Source organism: Panthera leo, chromosome A1, assembly GCF_018350215.1.
Source record: "Panthera leo isolate Ple1 chromosome A1, P.leo_Ple1_pat1.1, whole genome shotgun sequence".
In the NCBI taxonomy this organism is placed as follows: Eukaryota; Metazoa; Chordata; class Mammalia; order Carnivora; family Felidae; genus Panthera; species Panthera leo.
This window is the reverse complement of record NC_056679.1, coordinates 203,135,743-203,162,724: the sequence shown is the minus strand read 5'-3', so window position 1 is coordinate 203,162,724 and position 26,982 is coordinate 203,135,743. Positions and strand designations below refer to the sequence as shown.

At 36.5% G+C, this 26,982-nt stretch overlaps 1 long non-coding RNA gene across 2 annotated transcripts in view; it reads left to right on the top strand.

Annotated features, from left to right (window-relative positions):
• Positions 1-26,982, top strand: part of LOC122226697 — a 487,385-nt gene that overhangs the window by 378,796 nt on the left and 81,607 nt on the right. For both annotated transcript variants that reach the window (XR_006205727.1, XR_006205725.1), the window contains exon 3: positions 5,409-5,514. This is a non-coding gene — a long non-coding RNA (uncharacterized LOC122226697). The remainder of the gene's footprint in view (positions 1-5,408; positions 5,515-26,982) is intronic.

Here is a 26,982-nt window from a genome sequence, read left to right as displayed (position 1 = left end):
AAATTATTACCTTAAATTTATTTCTTAGAAGACAAGAAATACTGATGATAAGTAAGCTGAATAATCAACTCCAGAAGTCAGTAGGGGACTTTGGGTGGCTCAGTTGTTTGAGCATCCCACTCTTGATTTCAGCTCAGGTCATGATCTCACAGTTCGTGGGTCAAACCCCCATTGGCTCTGCGCTGGCAGCACAAATCTGCTGGGGATTCTCTCTCTCCCTCTCTCTCTGCCCTTCCCTGCTCACACTCTCTCTCTTTCTTTCCCTCTATCTCTCAAAATAAATAAACATTTAAAAATAAATAAATAGAAGAAAATAAGAGGGGTAAATTAATGAATAAACTAACAAATGAAAAAGCAAATATTAACAAAACCTAAAGCCCTTTATTTTTCTTAAACAATGAGAGATAAAACCCTGGCAAGATTACAAAAATTAAAAGAGTGGAGAAAAATAGGAATAAAATGGGTTGCCTAGGCAAAGTAGTGCAGAAAATTTAAAAAAGAGAATGTTGTGAACAACTTTATACATGTGAAAAACTAGGTGAAATCAATAATTTTTGGGAAACATAAATTATCAAAATCGATAAACATGTTTTAAAAAAAACCTAAAAGGAAAAAACAACATGTAAGAATTGCACCCATAGTCAAAAATCTTTCCATTTTTTGGCCTGCCAAGATCAAATGATGTTACAGGTAAGTTTTGGTAAAATTTCATGAATGAGATTTATGTGTTATATCTAACTTTTTTCTGGATAAGAAAAGACAGCTACAAAAGACCATTTAGCAGGACAGCATGACCTTGATACTCAAACCAGACAAAGCCAATTAGCCAATTTCATTTAACAAAAGTCCTAACTAGAATGTTAAATTAAATCTAACCATATGTTAACACACATTTAGACTCATACACACACATGCATACACACAGCATTACCTAATAGACTATATCCTAGGAGTAGAGGGATGAAGCAGTATTATAAAAATATCCATCAGTATAATTCACTACTTTCAAAGATGATCAGAGAAAAACATACATTCAAAGAAGACTAAGATTTTGAAAAAGTCAATAATTACTTATTGCAAAAACCCTTAACAAACAGGAACTGTATGGGAATTTCTTTAGACTTATAAAAGGTAGCAAATAATAACCTATAGTAAAAGACACATTTTCTGGTGAAACTCTGGAAGCATTTCTATTAAACTGGTGAACAAGATAAAATTATACCTTTACTGGAACAAGTTCAATAATATTAGGGGGTGAAGAAGTAAAGAAAATGAAAGAAATAGACAAAATTGATATTATTTTAGATAATATCTACATATGAAATCCAAGATCATAAATGACTGAAACCAAAAATTTTAAGAGAATTTGGAAAAGTGACCTGTTGCAAAGTCAACATAAAAATGAAAATAATAGCACTTCTCTATAGACATGAGTTGTGCTCACTGTTTCTCCTTTCCTTCTTGGATGACACACAGAATTGTATTTCACAGGTTTCCCATAGTTAAATAGATGCATGGGACTACATCTTTCTGGTGTTATTTTCCAAGAAATGCTTCCCAGAAGTAGGACTTGTTTTATTTTTGACTGATAAGTGCCACGCTGTACTCAATACCCCTAGTCTACTTTGAAGATGAAGGCCATCTCACATACCTGGTTCATAACAATTGTCTCTTGGGAGGCTCTTCAAGCCTAATACAAATGAAGTTCTGTAGAACTTTGGTGAGCCCCACCAATTAATGTCCAGACATATTTAACCCTAGCAGTGGACATAGTTTAAGTTCCATCTGGTAAACTTGGTTCTGACCCATTTCAAACTTTCCACCTAAATAGAGTTAAAGACTCTAAATACAAGCAACAAATTGATAGTTAATCTGGGAGTTTTCCTTACGAACCTGTCCAGTACAAGTGCTTATAAATTTGAATGCAAAAACCTATCATGAGGTCAGGCATTCAGCATATGCCCTTAAATGACAAACACGTGTACCTTTAATAGATATGAGTGGCCAAACTACGTAAACCACAGCCAAAAGTTTATTTTAAAATCCAGCATTATTAAAAGTCAGCATATTTATAATACCTGGTGTTGGTTTGCTTTTTTCTCCCCTAGTTCTACTCTTAATTTTAGTTTTCTTTCTTTCTGTATTCTGTAGCTTTTCAAGATGTTGTTGTACAAGGTAGTTGAGATTCCTTAGGGGAGCCAAGGCACAGGCAAGGTTTATTTTCTTAATCACTGTGGAAAACATGACTACTGGTTTTAAAATATGCTTACTGTGGCTATACTTGAGCCACTTGTGATGTGACCAAGTGGGGGGAAGAATGCTAAAGATGCCCCCCCGGGATTCTTGTTCCCTGATTATTCAGTCAATATCTAGGCACTGCTGTGAAGTGACTTTGTATATGGAATTCAGATTACTAATCAGCTGGGACACCTGGGTGGCTCAGTTGGGTAAGCATCTGACTCTCGATCTCAGCTCAGGTCATGATCTCATGGTTCATGAGATCGAGCACCGAGTCTGTCAGCACAGAACCTGCTTGGGATTCTCTCTCTCCTTCTCTCTATTACCCGCCCCCCTCCCAAAAAAAAAAACACAAATAAACATGACAAAATAAAAAGATGACTGATCAGTTGATTTTAAAATAGATTATCCTGGACTATCTGTGTAAACCCAGTGTCTCATATGACCTTTTAAAAGCAGAAGAGGATGGCAGTCAGTGAGATGTGCAGGGGGGGAATTCAGAGAGATTCTAAGCATGAGAAGGACTGAGTGCATTATCTCTGGTCTGAGATGGAGGAGCTCATGCATAAGAACTGAAAAGAAGCCTCTAGGAGCTGGAGGTGGCCCCAGCTGATAACCAGCATAGAGATGGGATCTTAATTCTACAGCCATAAGGAACTGGATACTGCCAATGACCTGAAAGAGCTTAGAAGCAGATTCTGACAGGCAGTGGGCTGACACAACTGATAATGTCCTCATGGGATCCAGAGCAGAGAGACCAGTGGAGCCAGCCCAGATTCTGACCTGTAGAACCATGAGAACTAATGGGAGTTGTTTTAAGCCACTATGTTTGTGGTAATCTGTTACAGCAGAAGTAGAAAACTAATACAAGAAGCATCAGATCACTTTGAGGCACAGTGTGAGAAAAGCTAATATGATAGCATGATGTCACTATAGGCAAAATTATAATAAACCTTTCTTTTACTGAATAAAACTATAAATGAAAATGTAGTTAATTTAATAAATATTTGACTAAGGATATAAGTATATTTTGCATATCAGTTTGATATAAGAAAACCCAGATATAAAAAAATTAGGGAAGTGTTTTTTTTCCCTGTGGGTTTACTTATATAAAATATTCACTCTGTCTAAGAATTATCTTGGATTCCTTGCGTCACTGAATATCCTTTAATAAATGCATCGAATATGATTCTTTTTTCAAATTTATATTTTTCATAGCTTTTTGAAACATATCTATTGAATATGATTTGCCAGTTCATAGGTGTCTCATTCCAATATTTCAATTAGTTTTCAAAGTACTTGACTTTTGAAAATTAGTTGCTTATTAGCACCAATTACATAAAAAAATTATAAAGGAAGAAGAAAGCAAATACACTAATTGTACTGATTGCTGAACATTGTGGCTATCTATCTGGAATTCTTGGTTAAAATAAAATTCAAATATCTATTTTTATTTTTATCTAAAGGAGACAGTATTTGCTTTACCCATGTTTTAAAAAAGTATAAAGTATTTATGAATTGGTTGCACAGATTAAAGACTCCACATGAACCTCTGATGTTCAAAATGCAAATAAAGGCAAGTATTTGCCCATATAGCTTAGTGACTATTTCAGTTAGGTACTTAAGTCAACTTGACTGAAGCAAATGCTTGTGTCACTAGTAATTACACTGGCAGACCCTTTCAATGGTGCTGGACTACCCCCAGGGAGTAATTGGCAGAATTGTTTGCTGGCCTGTGGGGTAACCTGCACTTTTCTGACTTTACTCCATTTCCTGTACCTCTAAAGAAAATATGACCTGACGTGCTTGGAAACTCTGTCTACTGATTATGACCTTGTATAATGTGAAGTTGCTGGGCCTGCTTTGAAGAGGTGGCCTGACTCTGAGCAGATCCCCTTGACTTAAAAAAGAAAGCTAATTAGGTACCAAGAAAAGTCCCATTCTTTTGAGACTGAAAGCAGTCTATTTAGTTTGTTCACAAATAGTCTGACTTAATAGTTTTGTTTTTTTTTTTTGAAAAGAATGTCTCATTGAAAACTAATAAAGATTTTGCATTTATTTGGGTTATTAGAAGAAATAAATTTAAATTCTATTTTCCTAGTACATACTCAAATTTTAGGGTAACCTACTCTATCTAGGACAGCTATCTTAACATCAGTTACTTTCTTAGTAAATGCATAAGGTTTTTTCATTTGAACTAAAGTGTGAATGAACCATTGATTAAGATATATCCCTTTGTTTTCCTTTGCATATCAAAACATTATTTAGAAAAGTTTGGTAAAATTCTCTGCCTAAACACACAGAGGTAAGGGAACTTTTCAGAAATTATGTTATAAAGCAGATCAACAACAAATAGTCTTTTAACATTAAAAATGTCTTCCACTTCCTTCTGTTTTTCTTCAAAGGAACTTAACAGATACCGCAGGCAGTATCTTATTAAAATGTCTCTATGAGAATTGTAAAGGAGAAAGACCATTTACCTCATTTTAAAGCTAGAGAAACTTAGATGCTGGAAAGTTTCTGTTATATAAAATATATATTAGATACTTTTTGGCCCACTCTTAGAGAAACTGTTGGTCCACTTGTAAATTTTAGCCTGTTTCTGCATGAGATGACCTAATGAAATCTGATCAAAGCTTCCCATTTGACCAGTCAGCCTGCCCTTCCTCTACAGCTCTCTGTTTACTTCCAATTAAAACTCGTGTCAAGCTCTCCCTGGCTGATGACACAGATATTTCTACATTTAATCTTGCCTGAAATGGATGAGGATGAAGTTTCTATTTTGTCCTTCTTGGCCTGTTTCCTTGACGAGCAATGGGCCCTGGTTCTAATTATCATGGAGGTCCTCCATCTTTATCCACAGTAGAGGTCTGGTGCCTGGACAGACAGAGGAAGGCCCCTTTCTCCTTCATTTGATTTGTTTTTCAACTTTTTGTAAAAGTTTTATCATTATCACTTTTTTTTAGTTTTAGTAAGAAATAATAGCCATATCACTGTATAAATTTAAGGTGTACAGCATGATGATTTGATTCATATGTGTTGTGAAATGATTAACATAGTTCAGCTAATATCTATCTTCTTATATAGATACAATAAAAAGAAACAAAAGGAAAGAAATAAGGAAAAACATTTCTCCTTGTGATGCTAATTCTTAGGATTTACTTTTGTAGGTGAAGGTGGCAAGTAACTTCGACTGGAAATTTGCTGTAGAAGATTAAAGCACTACATAAGTTACCAAAGAAGTGACCAAAGTGCTGTAGAAGATTAATACACTACGTAAGTTACCATAAGTATGGTCCATTACAAAAGTACCATACTGTTACCGAATCAAGCACACACAGGGGAGGTAGGGTTAGTCCTACCTTCTCTCCATGTTCAAGTTCTTTCTCTTCATGGTTCAGCTGATACAGAGTCCCCAACTTGGAGACTATGTATTCTATTCTATACTATGATCCTTGCTTCTGAACTACATCAGGGCATGAGGCTTAGCCTTACTCTTTCTAAGAGCAACAAAGTGCCACTCGTCTTTGACAAGGACATTGCTTCTTCTGGAACTTCTCTTCTTCATCCTCCCCATAGTTGCTATAGTTCAGGCTTCTGTTATTTCACCTCCAGCATATGCATTCTCTGCTCCGTGTATGGCAACTGTTAGAGCAAGGGAGTAGGAGATGGGAGGAGGTGAGTCTGAAAGGGAAGAGCTCAGTTTTGAAGGCAGTGTAAAAGAAGCCTTTGAGATGGTCTAACCTCAGGAAGGAGTACCTACAGCAATCTGGACTTTAACCCTGAGAAAACGAACATCAGGCTCAACCTTATGATAAAAAAGCATGTCTGTGGAGCATCTTTCCTGGCTTTGACTTAGAACACAGAAGGAACTGGGACTGGATATGGGGGTGATTGTATAGGCACCGAGAGAGAAAAGGACAGTCGTGCTACCATGTTTGCAGGTGGTATGTTTATATAACTTGCATTGCTTATATTACATATGAATGCGAATATTTTGAAAATAGGCCATATATTTGTAGGCATATGTTTTACTCTCTGAATCATTAAGAGCCAAGTGATATGCTTGATTAAAATCGTAAAATAGAAGGAGGAGCTGAGACCTCCGTATTTTGCCACAATGAAATTCTTCCAGAACACTTCTGGAGGCTGGACGTCCAAGATCAAGATGTCCACAGGTTTGATTTCTCCTGAGGCCTTGGTCTCCTTGGCTTACAGATGGCCTCTTGCTGGGTTCCTCACATGGCCTTGTCTCTGTGTGCCTGGATTCTGGTGTCTCTTCTTTTTGTTATAAGGATATCAGTCACTCTGGATTAGGGCCCACTCATATGAGCTCATTTAACCTTAATTACCTCCCAAAGGCCCTATATCTAAATACTGTCAAACTGGGGGTCAGGGCTTCAACATATGAATTTGGGGGGATGACAAAACTCAGCCTGTGCAGCCCCTCACTCTCTCACTGTACAGTGCTGGGTTCCTGTGAAACTCAGATTGATTCATGCCTGTACCTTATTTCCTGAGTCTTGCCATCTAATACCTGTAAAAGGAATCCTCTGATTCCTACTGATGACAACCACAATCACATCTGGAGACAAATTCTACGTGATCCTTGGTTAACCTGGAAGGGAATTTTGCATTCTCGGGTCAGATCTGACTTGGGCCACACTGTGACAACGGAATATTTCCATTCGTGAAATTTGCAGGCGTCTAAAATGACCAATTAGTACCTAAATTCACATGTGGCATATTTGAATAGTCAAAATGTCAAAGGGCTCTATTTACTGAGATTTCTCTCCCATTCTGTGGGAGAACATCTAGAGGAGAAACTTGTTTGTGATCCTTTGCGAAGAAGTGACTACTGATAAGAATCTATTCTCAGAGAAAATGCTATTGTAGCATTACCATGTCTTACCACCAGGAACATTACTTTAAGAGATTAAAAAAAAAAATCTATCTGGATGTAATCAGAATAGATTAATATAGAAATCAGTAGAAAGCCATATCTTATCACTTGGAGGTTGCCGGACACTGAGATTTGTGCCAAACCATTATACAGAAAAGTAAGCCAACTGGATGGAATCCTCCCTGTTGTGCTTTAATAGTATCGCTTCACAAAGGTAAAGCCTAAAAGCACATTTGGTAAAAAGTACTCAGTGGTATTTTCATTTGTAAATGGTAAAATAAATATGATTATGCACAGAGAGGTAAAGATCCAGAGTGATGTTGAAGGTTCATTTTATGATGGGGTGTTTAAACTGAGATTGATAGTGACTTGAAGGAATGGCAGAAGTAGAACTCAGAGCAATTACCCATTTTAAACTATGCTCTAAGAACAGGGAAATATGTCTAACAGGATATAGAAAGGGTTTTCTGGGGGACTGTTCCTGATCATAATGTTTATTGCTTAACATTTTTATGGCTTTGTTGTGATTAACTCTATGCAACATGGAACTGCTTTATGTAGTATATCATTGTATTAACCTATTAGTAAGTCTTATTAACTTATTGTTATAATTTTATTAACAATAGTAATAATATTTTGTGAACTCTGCCAGCTTTACCACCTTCACTTTAGAAGTAAAAAGAAGAGGAGAAAGTATTTATTAGCAGAAAAGATCTGCAGTGTCTATGTCTTCTTTGGAAATCCCTTGTATCTTCCCTGATATTCTGACCTATATTTTAAAACAAATAAAAGAAAAGCCATGTCCAATTGTCGATGCCAGAGTTGACAGTCAAAACATTTATCTCCCAGGAAAGCAAGGACAAATTCCATCAGGATGGGGCACTGAATAGCTAGGCTGGAGGCCAGCTCTAAGCAACCATCATGGCCAAGCTAAAGCTTACTGGCTGAATATCAGCTTGGCAAATGGCACCTCTCATTTTGTTTCACTATTTTGCACTCTTGCAAACAAATGAAACAGAAATTAATGTCAGATTCTGCCCTTAGATGCCTTTTGTTAGAAGTCAGGGTTGGGGGAAAGCTTTTGTTGATTTCAGTAAAAATAGCCTTTGTCTTCATATAAGAGAGGGTAGAATTTGGCATCAAAAGGCCTGGCTCCCTGTTTATGCATTATCAGCAGCTGTCTGCTACCAATCTTGATGAATATTTGACGTAGCAATATTAGTAAACAAGGCATTCTTCCAACATATGAAATGCTTCTTGCTTCACAAATTTCAAAAATAAATAAGAAAACTTAAAAAAATAAAGTAATGGATAGCAAAGCAGTTTATATTTGAAGCAGAGAATATTATAAAATTTTATGCCAGCTTTTAATAATAGATACACACACACACACACACACACACACAAACACCCACAGATCTGTCTTCTTTCTTAAGTTCTTTTGCGTTGCATGCATTTTCCTGTTCAATAAAGGGAGATGCCAGCATCCTTCCAAATACTCAATAAACAGATGAAAGAAAATATTTTTAAAAACTTCTGTAATTACTATGTTATTAGTTTGTAATTGCAAAATATATTGCTATTAAATATATCCATATCCACACCTACAAGTACAAATGCATCTATGCTCACATCTATATCTGTATCTACATCTAACTATACATTTAATAATGAGGTTTATTGATTCAGCTCTTGGTGACTCTACTGATAGGACATGAAGATAGGTTTGTGAAATATTATCCCTACTTTACCCTAAATCCCCTCGTGAGGCTGGACACAGGCCCTGGTTTCACAGCCAAGGAATAAAACCCCTGGCCCTCCACAGAGTCAACTCTTTTTCCTTCATTTTCTGATCAAGAGGAAGAAATGCTTGGAGACAAAATTGTGGTAGGGATCGATTCTGTTTGCACAGTGAGTCTGGGAAAGTGAGTCAGATCATGTCACTTCCCTGGTCAGCTCCTCTAAGGGCTTCTCATCTCAGAGGAAAAGGTTTGTCCTATAGTGACTTAGGGCCTTATGTGGTTACACCCCCTCACCACACTGTGCGTCACATCAACTACTACTCTTCCTCCTTGACCACTTGCTTGTTCAGTCATACTGGCCTTCTTGCTGTTCCTGGAACAGGGAATGCACGCTCCTTCCTTATGCCTTTGCCTCTGCAATCCCTTTGGCCTGAAAAGCTTTTGCTCTGAATGGCTACTCCCTCATCTCCCTCAGGTCTTCAGTGCCAACTTCTCAGACACTTTCTGGGCTACTTTATCAATATTTGCATCACTCTTCTTATTTCTTTTTCCTGCTTTGTTTTTCTCCTTAGACTTTATCACTAATATCCAGTGCATTTAGCGTATTTAACTTGTTTTCTGTTGTCCCCCACCATAATGTCAAAGACTTCATGCGGGCTTCATGAGAACAATACTGCAGTGTTTGGTTCATTGCTGTGTTCTTTGTGCCTGAAACAGTGCCTACCACATGTAAGTGATCAATAGGGAACAAGAAATCCTCCCTCTGCTCTTTGACCCTGTATTTTCCATAAGATATTCCCTGCTATGCTACTAGGATAACAAAATATCTATGGTGTTTTTATTTCAACTTTTGATAAATTGTTCACCATTGGGTTTTTTTTTTGCATTAATTTTTATTTTTAAAAACATCGTATCAAAATACTATTTATCTTACTGAGTTTTTGGTGCCTCTTAAATTTTATGCCTGAAGGAAGAGCCTCATTTGTCTCATTCCTCTCCCTACAGTCTTGGCCCTTGATAAAAAAAAAAAAAAAGGGTTCCTTGGTCTAGTAGTGGGTTAGACAGAGAATTGGTCTTCATAATACTAATCTTCACTCTGACTACTTCTCAACCTTGCTTTCATTTGGAACCCTCCCTACATGGAGCAGCTTGTGAAGTTGGGACACCTTGATCTTTCAAACCAATGGCCTCTTTTCTTCTGCCCAGATTCTAGGTCTTTTATAGCCTTTGTAAGAAAACCAAAAACAAGTGTTGAACAAAGAGTGAGCTGAAGCATACAGCTAAAGAATAATAGGTTCAGGAGAATGTAAAAATGACACAAATTTACTGATTAAGAGTTGTGAAGCATAATTTGTAATATCTCCTCAATGTATACACACAGAAATAGCTGAGGTGAACCTCTACAAACCTGGAGCTGTTGCCTACTCCACCCTGATTCTTTACACATCAGGAAAACAGCTCAAAGACCTCCAAACCTTTTGCGATTCAGTAAATTATTTTGATATATACAGAGAAAGGAGTCCCTTGTACTCAAATATAAACAATACATTTGAAAAATAATTCAAGTATACAAGAGAGTTTGAACATACATTCAAAAGGATTAGATACATATTAGAAACCAGGAGGAGTCACGGTCAACAAGGTAATGTATACATCTAAAAGGATATTCAGTTATACATCTAAAGTAAAAGGGAATTATAGCATGTGATCAGAAGAAAAAGGAGAGCTCTGCACTGACAGAACAAATTATTGCTTGAAGTTTTAACTTTTGGAAGTTTTAACTTTAGTTCTCTTGACTGTAGAGAGGCTGATTTTGATTTTTCCCATTATTGTCCCCTTAGTGGATGGACAAGTCATTAAGTTATCATTACACTGTAAGAGATGCTGGAGGAGGGCTTCAAGGTGATGGGTTGGGAAGGAGGACCATCCTCCCAGGCAGAAGGAAGACTATTAATCCTCCAGTCAGTATTATTCATGATTTCCCTGGCCATACCAGTAGTCTGGAGGTTATTTTATATCTGCCTAGTTCTCAAAGACTTCATTTTGGTCTTCATTGAGTCTTAGATGCTACAGATTAGCGTCTTTTTTTCCCCTTCTTCTAGTCAATGGCAGCACTTGTCTTCCTATAGAGAAAACCTTGGAACATAGAATATCCACAGTGCATATCGATATGGGCATAGCCTATTGGCTATGTAGGGTCAATAAAATTGATTTGAAGCAGGTTGAAAGACCCTAACTTTCAGTTGTACTTGGACTTGTTTCTCAGTATCACAGGAAACAGAAGTAGCTAGGGCACAAAATGAGAAACAGCCCTATTTGAAAATCTGGGAGCAAATCCAATATTTTTAAGTGCTATGTACCTTTTTTTTAAAATACAATGTCTGGATTAGGATAGGGAGGAAGAAAATAAGGCCATAGGATGCTAGTCTGGGTATACCCAAAGTTCATTCAGACTTCGTCTAGTGACAATAGAGCAGATATTTACAAATCTGTCATTGAAGAGTCTAATGGTTGATTTGGTAAAGAGAAAGAAGCAGTTTAAAAAGAAATGGAAAATCTTTTGTTATGGATAAGTCTATTTAAGTAGAAAACGTTTATATTTATTTAATTATTTTAACACAGCACTTGTATTAGTTTTCTATTTCTGCCATAACAAATCTCCATAAATTAGTGGCTTTTAAAACAGCACCCTTTTACTATCTCACAGTTCTATAGGTTAGGTGGTTCTCTGCTTCAAATCTCACAAGGCAGAAATCAAGGCTGTGCTTCATTCTGGTGACTCTACACCCATTTCCTTGCTGACTCACAGCTGTGGCCATTCCCAGTTTCTAGACTCTATCCAAGGGACTTACGTTCCTCGGCTTGTGGCTTCCTTCATCTTCAAAGGTAACAACAGCTGGGCAAGCCCTCCTGCTTCATTTCTCCTGCCTCTCCTGTTACATTCCATTGACTTCAGATGGGGAAGGCCCTCTGAGGTGGCTTTCAGAAAGTTAAAAACAGCTTCATAAAAACTAATTGATTAAAATTGCTTGGAAAATCTGAACGTTTGTATACTAATCATCAAACATGCTTCCTAGGTAATTATATAAAATTAAATCCTAACTAATGAACATAATAGAATGCTGGACATGATTTTAAATATTCTAGAAAAACCTGGAAAATTTTAGGGGGTTGACAATGGGAACAAAGCATAACTCCTCAAATCATATCTACATTCTAAGTACCCCCTGTCTTTAAAGTCCCCCTTGAATTAAAACATGAAGTATAAACTTTGCAACCCCAGTCTCTAATCATCTCTTGTACCATCATCAAACTAATTTTATTAAATCCAATCTTTTCTCTTTGCTGCTTATAATTCTTCAATAAATATTCTTTGGATAGAGAATAAACTCCAAACCTGTAAGCAACATATATAGATTTTTCATAATCTGTATGATATCTAGACTCCTATCACAAGGGTCTCTAAGATACAACCTAAACTCTAACTGCCCCAAGCTTCTTCCCATTCATGAAATGAGTCATGCTTACCATAACTCATTCCTTTACAGATGTCATTTCTTGTTTTAATAGAAATGAATAAGAACACCCCCCATTCCTTTCGTTGTTTCAATATTCAGCAAACCTACCGTCATCAACTCGGTGCCAGACACTGAGAATACAGATCAAAGACACACTTGTTCCTTAAAGATACATAAAGATCAACCAAAAGTCAATAGCATGCAAATAAAGTCTGTGGTAAGCAGAATAATGGCCCCCCTAAAGATGTCCACATATTTACTTGTTTGGCAAAAGAGATTTTGCAGATAAGATTAAATGAAGGGTCTTGATATGGAAAGATCATTCTCAATTAGATCCAGGTGGGTTCATCTAAACATATGGTGGGCCTTTGTGGAGGGCCTTTCCTTAAAAGTGGAGGGCCTTTCCTGACTGTGGTCAGAGAAAGAGATGTCCTGATGGAAGCAGGATCAGAGAGATTCTATGTTTCTGGCTTTGAAGATGGAAGAAAGGGGCTAAAACAAAGCCAAGAGGCATGGGAGGCCTCTAGAAGTGGGAAAAGGCAAGAAAATGGATTTTTCCTTAAGAGTTTACAGAAAAGAATGCACCTGCTGACATGTTGATTTTAGCGCCACGAGACCACTGATGTGCTTCTGATCTACATAACTGTAAGATAACAAATTTGTGTTGTTTTAAGCCACTAAGTTTGTGATGGTTTGTTATAGAAGCCTTGAAAAAACTAGTTCGGGCTTTGTAATAGAGTTTATATTTACTGTATTTCATTGACTCCAAGATAGACTCCCTGCCGCCTCCCCCTCCAACATCAAGCAGCTGTGAAATTGGGTACTGTCTTACAGCTGCTGTATGTAAATCCAGGAAGCACTCATGGCATAGTAGAAAGTATCATTGTCCGACTATCAAAATTTATAGAATGGGTGTCATTGGCTTGGAAGAGAATCCCGTTAATGACATCAGACTGTATTTAAAAGAAATGTTTTATTACCAATGCTCTTGATGGGGCAGAGGACACTACTGTGTGGAAAAAATAGAGCCATTGATAACTCTGAGTGGATTCCCAAAACTGAACTTGAAATGTGAAAAAGTTATAAAGAAAAGCTGAGCCAGTTTATTTCACTTATATATTTAAATATATACACTGGAGATATATTACAAAATATATAAGTAGGTCTACATGAGCCCTTTCACAAGTATTAAAATTCTAAGTGAAGAAGCATCACAGGGTAGTTTCTTTTGCAGTGTTACTTCCTATCTGTATTTGCTGATATTTGATAACTAGTGATATCTATAAAAGTAATCACCTGTTATGGGTTGAATTGTGCCCCCCGCCCACCAAATCTGTGTCTTGAAGTCCTACCCCAAGTACCTCAGAATGGGACCTTCTTTGGAAATAGGTTTATTGAAGATGAAATATGTTAAAATGAGATCAGACTGGAGGAGGGTGGGCCCCCCATTCAAGAGGCCCGGTGTCCTTATAGAAAAAGGAATTGTGGACACAGAAACAGAGAGGCACACAGGGAAAATGCCCCTCCCATCCCTCTGTTGACTGATGAGCTTGGGAGGAGGAGCTGGCAGAATGTTTCCATCTCTTTCTCCTCACATCTGTCTGGTTGCATTTGCGGGGAACATGGGTTCCCACTTTGTCTCTGGCCAAGTAGTGAGCTTCTCAGCTAGACCCTGTCCCTGTGCCAGCTCAGTGCTGCCTGTTATGTGAGCTCTTAGTTCTAATTGAGAGGTAAAATATTAAAAATACCACTTGGCCTAGAAGTCTGAACTATATTCCCTTATATCACTTTTATTAACTAAAAGGGTGATATTTTGACCTCTGTCTGCTTGAATTCTATGTTGGTCAACTGGGTTTGACAGGCAGGGAAAAGGGATTGTCATTTATGACCTTAATGATCATAAGCATATGCTCTCAAGCACAGTGTACAGAAGAGGGATATAAATCCACTGATAGAATATAGGTAAAACAGAAATTTGTTCAAGGGCTAAGGGGTATAAACGAGAGTGGAGGTAATCATGTAGAGAAAGGAGAAAAGAGTTTTGTGGAGGTGAAATTTGATACTAGAATAATGACTAGGAATTCTTCAGACAGAGAAAAGGGTAAGGATAATTTAGGAGGAAGGAACAGTAAAGGAAACGTCATAACATACACACACACACACACACACACACACACAGGGCTGGGCATTTTCAGAGAACATGGAAAAATTTATTGCGATTGAACTGAAGCTCAGATAAGATATGATTGGTATGAGGCAGGGTGAAGTAGGGAAGGTGGGCACAAGAAACTATGAAGCATTTAAAAATAAAGATTAAGGTAGAACATCCTGGCGGCAATAGGCTGTAGTATAGGAGACAAGGAAGGGAGGCTAGTCTGGGAAATGCCACAGGGCTTTGGCTGATCATAATTTGCTCTAAAGTGGTGACCATGGGTGATACCATGGGTAGTGATACATCTGGCACTCAGGAATATTTGATTGGTTTTACTCTTTTTGAAAACAATGAGTAGAGAAAACAGAATGAGGTAAACTTTGAGTGGAATGATATTTTTTAAATTTTACCTTTGGGGATGTTTGCCTACAAATGTCTGTAGGTTCAAGATGACAAGGGTTTGGCTAGAGATAGACTATATATGGCTGGCAAGCAGACTAGACATGCTCTTGTTCCAGTAGCCACAATGAAACATAATTTAAAAATGTTGATCTCTGGTCTGAAACTGAGCCTCCTAGTTGGAGAAATTTTCCCTGAAGAAAAAAAAAAAAAACCTGTGTCTTCCTAAATGTACTACTTGAAGATGATAGATGGAAGGAGGTCTCTCTAGATAGTTATTTAGGATGATTCCAGACATGCTTGGAGATGACCATCCCTCCACATCAAAACAGAGCAGAGAAAGAAAAAGAAGAAAAGCTTCTCAAGTAGCATGAAGTGTACAGAGCATTATGAGATAATTTAAAAACGAAGCCCGCCGTAACCAGGTAAAGCCCAGAACCCAGAACAAATGGGAGAAAAGTTAGCTGTTAAAATCTCTGCTAGAAAAGAGCAGGCATGCATGGGTGATGTAAGAGGTTGGGGCTATTGTTGGGACTGTTAAAGGGAAAAAGAACATGAAAATGGAGAGAGGAGAGTATGGGAAGAGGAAATTCAGATTTACACTGCAGCTCGCCCAGGTTTTATGAGGTAAAACTTTAAAGCTGGAAAGCTGGACGTCCTGTTACCAAGTCAGAAAATCATCTATGTGCCTTTTTGAATCCATTGACTCCTGGCCAAAGTAATAGTAAATCTTTTTTTACCTTCTCTCTGGGACTATCAGCTATACTCTGATGCTGGCTTTTTAGTGACCTTGTAATTAATACTATTATTTTAAAAGAGGCAGTGCTGATGCTGGATGTCACTGTTAATATCATTTTAGAATAATGATGCAGCATTCAGATGAAACTAATGGTCTGGATAGGCTAGCATTTTTGTTCATCATTGTCCTTTGCCTTTTCAGGTTCTTTCTTTGTTCCTTCCTTCCTTCCTTCCTTCCTTCCTTCCTTCCTTCCAACATTCAATTTCTGCAATGTAGTAATTTTAATATAATTGAATCTTTTCCCATTCACAGGAATTACTTATACATGTAAAGGCTATTGTCCAAGGTGAACATTTTTTTTTTAAATTTAATATCTTTTATTTTAAAAGTAATCTCTACACCCAACATGGGGCTCAAACTCACAACCGTGAGATCAAGAGTCACATGCTCTACTGACTGAGCCGCCAGCCAGGCACCTCCCAAGTGAACATTTAATTATCTTTTGAGGCCAGGGACTGTTTTAAAACTAAACATTTCATCTGCTAAATAAAATATTCAGAAAAAAAGTCTCAGTTTTACTTGTATATCATTTCAGTTGTTTCAACTAATGTGTTTGGGGAAAATGAATGTGTAGGACTTTATACCCATTTTAAAATTTGTATTGGAAAATTCTTTAGTGTTCTATAACTACTACCAATTACTTATTATATGAATATTGCAATATTAACCCAAATCAGTAGTTTTGAAGAATGATTGCTGCCCTTGGATGAGATATTATTATTACTTAATTGTTAGAAGATTCTTTAAAAGGCACAGAGTTAATAATAGCAAATCCTTCTTTTAAAATGATAATGAAGGCATTTCTAGCATAGGTCACAATGTAACTTGTATGTTATTTTTTTTCTCCATTTTTTGGTAAAAGAGTCTGTCCCTTCCTTTAGATTCACTAAGTATTAGAATCCAGACTAAATTTATAGAGCCTTCAGAATTTGTGCCTGGGTGGCTCAGTTAAGTGTCTGACTTTGGCTCAGGTCATGATCTCACAGTTTGTGGGTTTGAGCCCCGTGTCGGGCTCTGTGCTTACAGCTCTGCTCACACTCTGTCTCTCGACTCTCTCTGTCTCTGTCTCTCTCTCTCTCTCTCTCTCAAAAATAAATAAATGTTAAAAATTTTTTTTTAAATAATTAGAAATAGAAGACTTTTAGATTATGGGTCCTACATTTCTCAAGATGGGATTCTATACAGCACATTATTCCTGAGAAGTATTCCTGTAAATACACTTCCTGGTTAAAAGAGTTTGGGAATCACTGAATATGATATATGTGGAGACCTGCAATGTTCGTTTGTATGTCAAAGACTATAAGAAGTTCTAGTATGAATTTGGATTTAATTTATTTTCCTCCAGTGTTTCTCAAACCTACTGGGCCACTGAAAACTTTTCTCATGGTCCCAGCACTAATATCTCATAGGGCATAATTTGGGAAAGAAATATTCAGTCCCATAACAATGTAATTAAAGAACCTGATATGATCCTCAGGGAGGTTAAGCAGCTGTTTCAACTGGTGCCACTTCAAGGTGGTCTTTACCAGGATGTAGAATAATTTATGCATTTTCAAATTACCAGCAATTAATAATGAGTGTTCCTTTTGGCACAGGGACATTATGATTCTTCATTTTTAAAAAAGTGCTTTAAAATTTTCTTTTAAATCTCCTGATACATGATGAGATAAAGTGATGTATCACACATTCTTTCTTTCACTTTTTCCGTATCATAAATGATATAACACCATTACTAAGAGACAATGGGAGAGTTTACCTGTAAGCCCTGGTTCATCTGACCAAAATGAAAATGTTCCCTTCTTCTCATCCACCTGTCACACTCACTCCAATTCAAAAGACACAAAGACTCTCATAATTCCCATCCTCTCCCTTTCATCCATCCCCAACATATATCTGAGAAAAACCTTGGCTTTGGTTCCAGGGTGTCCTGATAGGTTACAGGGCATCTGTAGATATACAGTGCTGCTCTAAATGATTGCTCTGGATGGGGTTATATGCTTATATTCTTTTTCAACTACTTTCCTCAGTGTGACAATTGAGAAGATTGTTCCTTGGTTTTCCCCTTCATCCTTATGCTATGTGACTTTGGGCTATGGTCAGCATGGCCAGTGATCTTTTACAATGAATTCATCATTTGAAAGGAATAATTATTACAGAGCCTGGATACCAGGAACTTATTGCTCACATAACAGCATCTATCCCATCAATCTCTGGCAGCCAAGCCCAATTAGATGGGCCTCCATCCCAAGATCCAGTGGATGACATATAGGCCAATATTTTCATGTTAAGAATCAATAAGACTCAATTCATGAACTTTTATTTTGAGCACATAGAGAAGGAAGCTCTCTTTCCTACAGGACATGAATCTGAAATCCTAGTGAGCTAGAATATATAGCTCACTATGACTGTAGCTACAGTCATTCTTTAACTCTGAGGGAAGAATTTTAGAATCTGGAAAATGAGAAAGGAGCCAAGATAGCATAAAGTGGATCCAAGAAATGGAGAAAGAGAAAACAGGTCCTGCTGATATTGTCTGATCAAGTGGTACTTGAAACCAGTTACCCTCAAATTTTTAATCACAGGAACCAATACGTCTCTTTTCCCTTTAAGATGTTTGGGTGGAGTTTGTACTATTTACAACTGAAATTCCTAATTGAAACATAACACTTGCTCTGTCACTGCATATCTTGTGGTCTTCAGCTTCTCTTAGGTTGCGTCATTTTCAAAATAAAGGTCAGAAGCTACTGCCTGAATGATTTCTAATTTCTTTCCAGTTGTAATTTTCCATGGCCCCTCCATGGCCAGTAGCAGAATTAATGCCTTTAACTTTCAAGTCTGGGTTCAGAATGTACCTCTTAAAAATCCTTTTAGTTGTGGTAAGAGATATGGAAGTCTTTTGCCTTATAGAGTTTACACAATTCTTCATTGACCCTCAGGTTCGAGAACTGAAACTGACCATTTTTAATTTCTGTATCATAAAACAGTGCAATTATTTATGAATGTGTGATTTTAAGATTGCTTAGCCAGGCCTCGGTCCTGTGTGAAACTTGAGAGAACAAGAAGCAATGAAAATTAGTTATTTTTAATAATATTTGGTATGTGTTCTGATTGACACAATTTGATCCACTTAAAGGAAACATATCCACGTTTTAGCATCTACCCTGACAGCAGAAACAAAACAAAGCAGTAACAAAACAATAACTTCTGGGCAAGGGAGATGATTTCTTTCCTCCTTCCTTCTCTTCCTTCTATTGCACTTAGGGTGGTAGGCACCCAGCAAGGTATAAAAGAAACACCAGTGCAAAACAATGAGAGATATTTTCATGGAAACTTACAATCTAGTGAGGGAAACAGATAAAACCAAATAACCTAATGGGCCATTATTACACATAATGATAGTTCCTTTGAAGGGAATGTGTAAGCTGCTATGCATGTATGAGACCGAGAACTGACATGGTGGTGCATGATTTCCCTAAAAGAGTGTTATTTGAGCTAGGATCCACAGCAACACTGGAACTAAATGATGAAGGAAATACTGGTGCTCACGCGCTAGGCAGAGGGAAGAGGACGCATGGCTCTGAGATAGGAAGGGGCATACCATGTTTAAAAAAATTAGAATAGTCCAATGTGGCTGGAGTATGGACAAGAAAAGAAGCCAAAACTGAGGCTGCAGTCAAGGACAATAGGTCTTGCAGGACCAACTCTCTGTTGGAGAGTTAGGTCTGTATCCTGAGGACAATGGGAAGACATTAACGTTGAAAACTGGCAGGGGCACCATCAAATTGGCATTATAAATGATCATTTTGTAATGTAAAAGATAACTTAAGGAGATTGTGCTGAGAGTGGGTGTATTGCGATCAGTGAGAACATTCTAGCAATTCAGGCTAGACATAAGGGGATTTGTACTTGGGGAGTGTAGGTGAGTGGGAACAAAAGAAATCAAGCTATACTGAGGAGGTAAATGGAGAAAACTACCTCTGAACCCTAAGAATCTAGCACAATGCCCATTTGTTAACAATGAACAAAATAATTATTGAGTATAACTATAACAATGACTCATGCACTATTTAAGGATAGCTGACTCAACAGATAATTATTTAAATAAATACTGACATACTCAACACAATTATTCTCCCTCCTTTAGGAAATGTTAATAGAGGCCTAGTAAACCATAGAATTGAGCTATTATCATGTGTAAACAGCCAATGTGGCTTATTTAGACCCAAATCCCTACATTTTATTTTTAGCTGTGTAGACAGTTACTGGTTGTGGTTTTCAGTTTAAGTACTCAAGAGTTTCTTGCTTAGATGATGACTCTTCTGGAAACTATTCTAAATTCATTTACTTTAAACATAAGGAATCATTTCCAGGAAATAATAGTCTTTTTGGCAGGAATTTTTATCACCAGAAACTCAGACATTTTACAGAATGTAACAAATAAGTAGTATAAATATTGCATACTTAAAGGGAATTTTAATTTTAATTAAAGGCCACCCCTCATTTTAAAACAGATCTTGTTAAAAATATCTCCTCCCCTTAAGATGGTTATAATTTTAGGCTAATGTCCTCTAACAAAAGCCAGAAGTATCTGTGATCCCATGTCAATGTGACTTATTACGTGCAAAAATAAAGCAAAATTCAGCAAATAGTAGTATTTTAGAGCTGAAAATGATCTGAAACATTTTGATGAATAGATTTATTACATTTATTTCTTTGAGAAATTAGTTGAAAAGGAGTCTCTCCTTTCCGATATACAAGAGATTTATCTCTAATAAGGGACAACATTTAACATAAAGTTATATTAAGGTGTTAACTCCAAAGGCAAAATATCCAGCCATGCATGAATATTTGCATGAAGACTCAAGAATTTCAGGTCACCATTAGATTTATAAACACTTTCCTTTCACGACAATTATTGGTACATCCTTCCCCCCCCCCCCCCAGGATATCATGTGAAACTTAGTCATAAAATATACTGATTTTCATTGATTCCCAAATTCATACGAAATGTATCTTCGTTGGATTAGAAATCTTCCTCAAGGCTCTCTACTTGAACACTGGATAGTCAGAGAAACCCTCCTCCCTCCTAACCTGTCCTCAAAGACCTATTATTTCTGCTGTTGTAGGTTCTGCCTTGCAGTGGGAAAGCATGTCACCTTTTCCCATTGCACAGCCCAAGGATCTGTGTTTCACAGTGCACACTGTGATTGTCAAATTTTTCTGTCAACTTGACTGGGCTAAAGGATGCCCAGATAGGTGGTAAAGCTTTATTTCTTGGTGTGTCTTTGAGGGTGTTTCTGGAAGAGATTAGCCTTTGAATCAGTAGACTGAATAAAGCAGATCCACCCTCACCAATCTAGGCAGATTGAGGGCCTTAGGGAACAAAAAGGGGGAGAATGGGTGAGTCCTTTCTCTTTTCTTGAGCCGGGACCTCCACCTTCTCCTGCCCTCAGACATCAGAGTTCCTGGTTTCTCAGGCCTTCAGACTCTGGGAGTCATACTATTGGCTCTTCTGGTTCTCAGTTGAAATTGTATTATTGGCTTTCCTGATTCTCCAGCTTGCAGAAGGCAAATTATGGGACTTCTCAGCTTCCGTGATCATGTGAGCCACTTCTTGTAATCTCCCCTTGTTTGCCTCTATCTATGTATCTATGTATCTATCTATGTATCGATGTATCTATTTATCTACCTACCTACCTATCTATCATCTATCATCTTCTGTTGGTTCTGTTTCTGTGGAGAATGTGACTAATATATACACCTTAGGCTCAGTAGGATCCAATGCCAGTTACTACCATACCCTCTTGTTTCCTCTTATCCTCTTTGCTGTCACGTGGTTCTCCAACTTTGTCAACTAGCAAGGTTGCACTTTCCTCTCCCCAATGTATCTATAAAATTTATCAATCCAAAATGCATGGCATTCTTTCTTTTAATATAGTTTATTTCTAAAATCTGAGACCTAGTCTAATCTCTTTTTAAAAATTTTATTATTATTATTATTAATGAGGAAACTTAGACATAAAGAATGTAGATGGCTCACGTAAGGTCACAAAGTGAATTAATAGCAGGCCTAGGATGGCAACACACATTTCTCCGTTCTGTAAAAAATTTACATGTATAGGCAAAGAAACATCTTAAAGTCATGTGCTAAGAAAAAAAAGTTAAGAAACATTGATACAGGTAACATAACACAATTTACATAAATTAAAGGGTCAGGTATTAAAGTAGCAACACACATTAAATAAGTTAGGATATTTGCCTTTGGGGTGGAGGGAAGGGAATGAGAGTGGAACCTGGGGGAAAGTATCAAAAATAACTAGAAACATGAGTGACTTTGCATGGATCAGATATGATAATGAGCCATGAACTGAGTATAATGTTGTATTGATTCTTTCCATAGGTTGCCTTTTATTGTTAACAATAGGACTGTCTTTCTGTCACTTGTGACCCAAGCAGTCCTACCAAATGCAACTTATATCTAAAATTTTGTACAAGTTTATAAAATTAATTGGTTATCTAAACTAAATGAAGTGTGCAGACCTCAACTTGAAAGTATGGGTAAAGGGAAGAAAGATGCCAGTAAATACAGAGACAGCAGAAATATGAGCATCGTTTATTGCAGAAAGCCATGTTAATTTTCTAACTTGGTAGAGTCATGACACATGAACATTAAATCTAATTGTGGATTAGAAAGGGATCTTACTTAAAATGACATACCATGAAACAAGGTCTCAGATAAATTGCAATTGTTTTTACTAAAAGAAAAAAAATTAAAATTTTAATCAAGGGCAAAAAGATTCACTACATTTGAAGATATATTTCTGAAGAACCTGTTGTAAAATAATTTTAAAAAAATTTTATTTAGCACAGGGGCACCTGGGTGGCTCGGTCAGTTAAGCATCTGACTTTGGCTTAGGTCAATATCATCACACAGTTCATGAGTTCGAGTCCCGTGTTAGAGCTGTGTGCTGACAGCTTGCAGAAACTGAAGCCTGCTTCAGATTCTGTGTCTCCCTCTCTCTCTACTCCTCCCCTGCTCATGCTCTGTCTCTCTCTCTTAAAAATGAATAAACATAAAAATTTTTAAAAATATTTGTTTAGCACAAAACAAAGTTCTTTGCTTCTATTTGGAAAAATAAAGACATAAATGAGAAATATATTTTAAATAACTGAAGGAAATAGATAGATTAAGCTAAAATAGATTAAGCAAAAAGATTTTAAATAGCTTTGACTTTTTTTTTTTACCAAGATGATTTATATTGATCTTTCACACTCACTATTTGAAAGTACACATTTAACAGACACTTTATACATGGTACACATCAGTAATACTGGTTCTACTTTATAGTTGATCAAATCAACAGAGAAGGTTATTGATGAACCTGAGGTTATATAGAGGATGTAACTCAAACCACAAAGTCTCAAAATGAGTTCTAAAAGATCACCTTAAAGTCTATGATATGATAGGAAATTAAGTTCTGTATTAAAAAGATAAGTTTTTAGCTACTCAAAATAGCACATCTCATTAGAAAATGTTGCTTCTGAATTTTGCATTGTTCCCTAGTTTGCTTATAAATTTACTAGATAAACTACTATTTCTAATCTGCTTCCAGAAAGATCAAACATTCCAATTTTCTATGGTATCTTCTCAAATATTGAGACGTAAAGTCATTTATCAATGGTGATTGAAATGCAGGAAAGAAAAGTTTCTATGGCAACAAAATCAAGAATACTGGAGGATCTATTGTGCCATTAAAATCAGCCTAATACTATAAGTTATATTTAATTAAAAACGCTTTATGTTATTATGAGTACATGTTGTTTCTTTTACTTATGGTAGTTCAGGGGTATTTTAGGTTTCCCTTCAGGCCTAATATGCTGTATTTTGTTTGAAGTAAGATTGCACCAAATCCTCTTGCAGACTTGTATATTTCCTAATCACCCTTTGTTGAGTATTGTTAATACATTCATATATGAGACGATACTGTAATATGAGTAGGAAAGATGCCAAAGGATATTTTTGCTAGAGAATGTAGAGACTTTGGCATGTTTTTATATTCCCAAATGTTATTTATTTGTTTAGAGATTATTATCTTGTAAAGGTTTGTAGGGCAAGTCTTTGAATTTCCATTGGATTTTCTATTTAAATCCACTAGTTTGAATCTGGAAAACTGTATACAAGAACATTCTCCTTAGTTACTTTTTTACATTTAATAACCTAGGGCAAATCACTTAGCATCTGGAAACCTCAGTTACCCCGTCTGAAACTGAGGTATATTCCCCTAATACACATAGTAGTCTTAAAAACCATGAAAAATATAGTAAATTTGGGGGTCCAGAAATTCCTTTCAAGATGATATGGTTCAAAAATCCTCATCCCAAATGAAAAAAATTTGTAACCCTGAGATGATAATAATGAATGTATTTTACACATATTAGAAACCAAAATGATTTCAAGAATACTTGATTTAATAAGGACCTTTATTATTAAGCTATGAAGGATGACCTCACCTTTATATAGAATTATTCTATAGTAATTTATGGAAGCATGTTTTCAATTGTATCTAACATAATAATCAAAACTGCTGACTAAAATATGAAGTAAATAAATGTCACCTTGAGCTTTGTATAACTGATCCGAGACTCATAAACTTTAGAATTCATTAATACCATAATTCTATTTGTTTCATATTAGATTTCCATTCCTCAATAAAAAGTAATCTCCATAGAGTTATTAAAAATCTTATAGATTTCTGCTATTTCTTCTTTTATGGTAGAAAAACAAAGATATGTTTGGCAGCATGTTCTAATTTATATAATTTCTTACAAATTAAACTCAGGTTTCTTTTATTACCTGGGGAAATTCCAAATACCTTACTCTTTATTTTTGTTCAGCCACCAAAATGATTACCTTGGGGAACAGAGTGAGCTGTTCTAGAACAATTCTGGAAGTACCCCCGTACATTGAACAGGTCCAGTGAAAAGTCCAGGAAAACCTAGTTGAGATGCCATAGGTAATGGCTCATAGGTAAATTTGATTATAGAAATTCTGAATGATTCCCGTGGTATAGGGGAGCAAAAACAAATCATGAGCTGTCCACCAGCCTTTTATTTATTTATTTATTTTCATATATTATATTCTTCCTTTGCCTAGGCATTTTTTTGTTTGTTTTTAAATTTGTTTTTCAAAAATCAAGTATAATTAACATAGGGGTTATAATATTTCTGTTGCACAATATAGTAACTCAACAATTATATACATTACTCAGTGCTCATCACAATAAGTGTACTCTTAATCACCTTTATATATTTCACCCAGCCCCTTACCCACCTCCCTTCTGGTTAACACCAGTTTGTTCTCCATACTTAAGAGTCCGTTTTTTTCATTTGTCTCTTTTTTCCTTCCTCATTTTTTGTTTCTAAAACTCCACATATGGGTGAAATCATATGATATTTATCTTTCTCTGACTGCTTATTTCACTTAGCATAATACTCTCTAGCTCCATCCATGTTATTGCAAATTGCAAGAATTTATTCTTTATTATGGTTGACATATTCCAGTGTGTGTGTGTGTGTGTGTGTGTGTGTGTGTGTGTGTGTTACCCATTCATTTACTGATGGACATTTGAGTTGCTTCCATATTTTGGCTATTGTAAGTAATGCTGCAATAAACATAGGGGTGCATGTATCTTTTCATATTCTTTGGGTAAATACTGGTAGAATGACTAGATCATATGGTAATTCTATTTTTAATTTTTTGAGGAACCTCCCTTCACAGTGGCTGCACCAGTTTGCAGTGCAAACAGTGCACGAGATTTCCTTTTTCTCCACATCCTCACCAACACTTGTTGTTGCTTGTGTTTTTGATTTTAGCCATTCTGACAAGCGTAAGGTGATATCACACAGGGGAATTTGGGTCTCCCTGATGATGAATGATGTTGAGCATCTGTTTGCCATCTGGTTGTCTACTTTGGAGAAATGTTTGTTCCTGCCTTCTGCCCACTTCTTATTAGATTATTTGTGGGTATTTTTTCCTTTTTTTTGGTGTCGAGTTCTTTATATATTTTAGATACTAACCCCTTATTGGGTATTAAAGTTTGCAAATATTTCCCCCATTCAGTAGGTTGTCTTTTAGTTTTGTTGATTTCTTCTTCCACTGTGAAGAATCTTTCATTTTGATGTAGTCCCAATAATTTATTTTTGCTTTTGTTTACTTGCCTCAGAAGACATATCTAGAAAAATGTTGCTACAGCTGATATCAAACGCATTACTGCCTGTGCTCTCTTCTAGGAGTTTTATGGTTTCAGTTCTCTCCATGCTGAGTGTGGAGCCCAACATGGAGCTTGATCCCATGACCCTGGGATCATGACCTGAGCTGAAATCAAGAGTTGGATGCTTAACTGACTCATAGCCACCCAGGCACCCCACTAAACCTACTTTCTTAAGGGTTTTAATCATGAATGGATTTTGTATTCTGTTAAATACTTTTCCTGTATCTACTGAAATGACAGAGTAAAAATTCTTTTTCTGCATCTATTGAGATGATTATATGGTTTTTATCCTTCCTCTTGTTAATGTGATATATCACATTGATTGATTTGCAAATATCGAACCAACCTTACATCCCAGTAATAAATCCTACTTGATCACAGTGAATGATTTTTTTAATGTGTTGTTGGATTTTATTTGCTAATATTTTGGAGAGGAATTTTGTTCTATGTTCATCAGAGATACTGGCCTATAGTTCTCTTTTTCTGTGTGTGTGGTGTCTTTACCTGGTTTTGGTATCAGGATAATAACGCTGGCCTCATAAAAGGAATTTGGAAGACTTCCCTCCTCTTCTATTTTTTGGAATAGTTTCAGAAGAATAGCTATTAGCTCTTCTTTTAATGTTTGGTAGAGTTCACCTGTGAAGACATCTGGTCTTAGCCTTCTGTTTGTTGGGAGTTTTGGATTACTGATTCAGTTTCATTGCTGGTAATCAATCTGTTCAAGTTTTCTATTTCTTCCTGCTTCAGTTTTTGAAGGTTATATGTTTGTAGGAATTTATCCATTTCTTTTGGTTTGTCCAGTTTGTTGGCATGAGATTTTTCATAATATTTTCTTATGAACCTTTATAATTCTGTGGTGTCATTTGTTATTTCTCTTCTTTCATTTCTAATTTTGTTTGAGTCCTCTCTCTCTCTCTCTCTCTCTCTCTCTCTCTGATGAGTCTGGCCAAGGAGTTATCG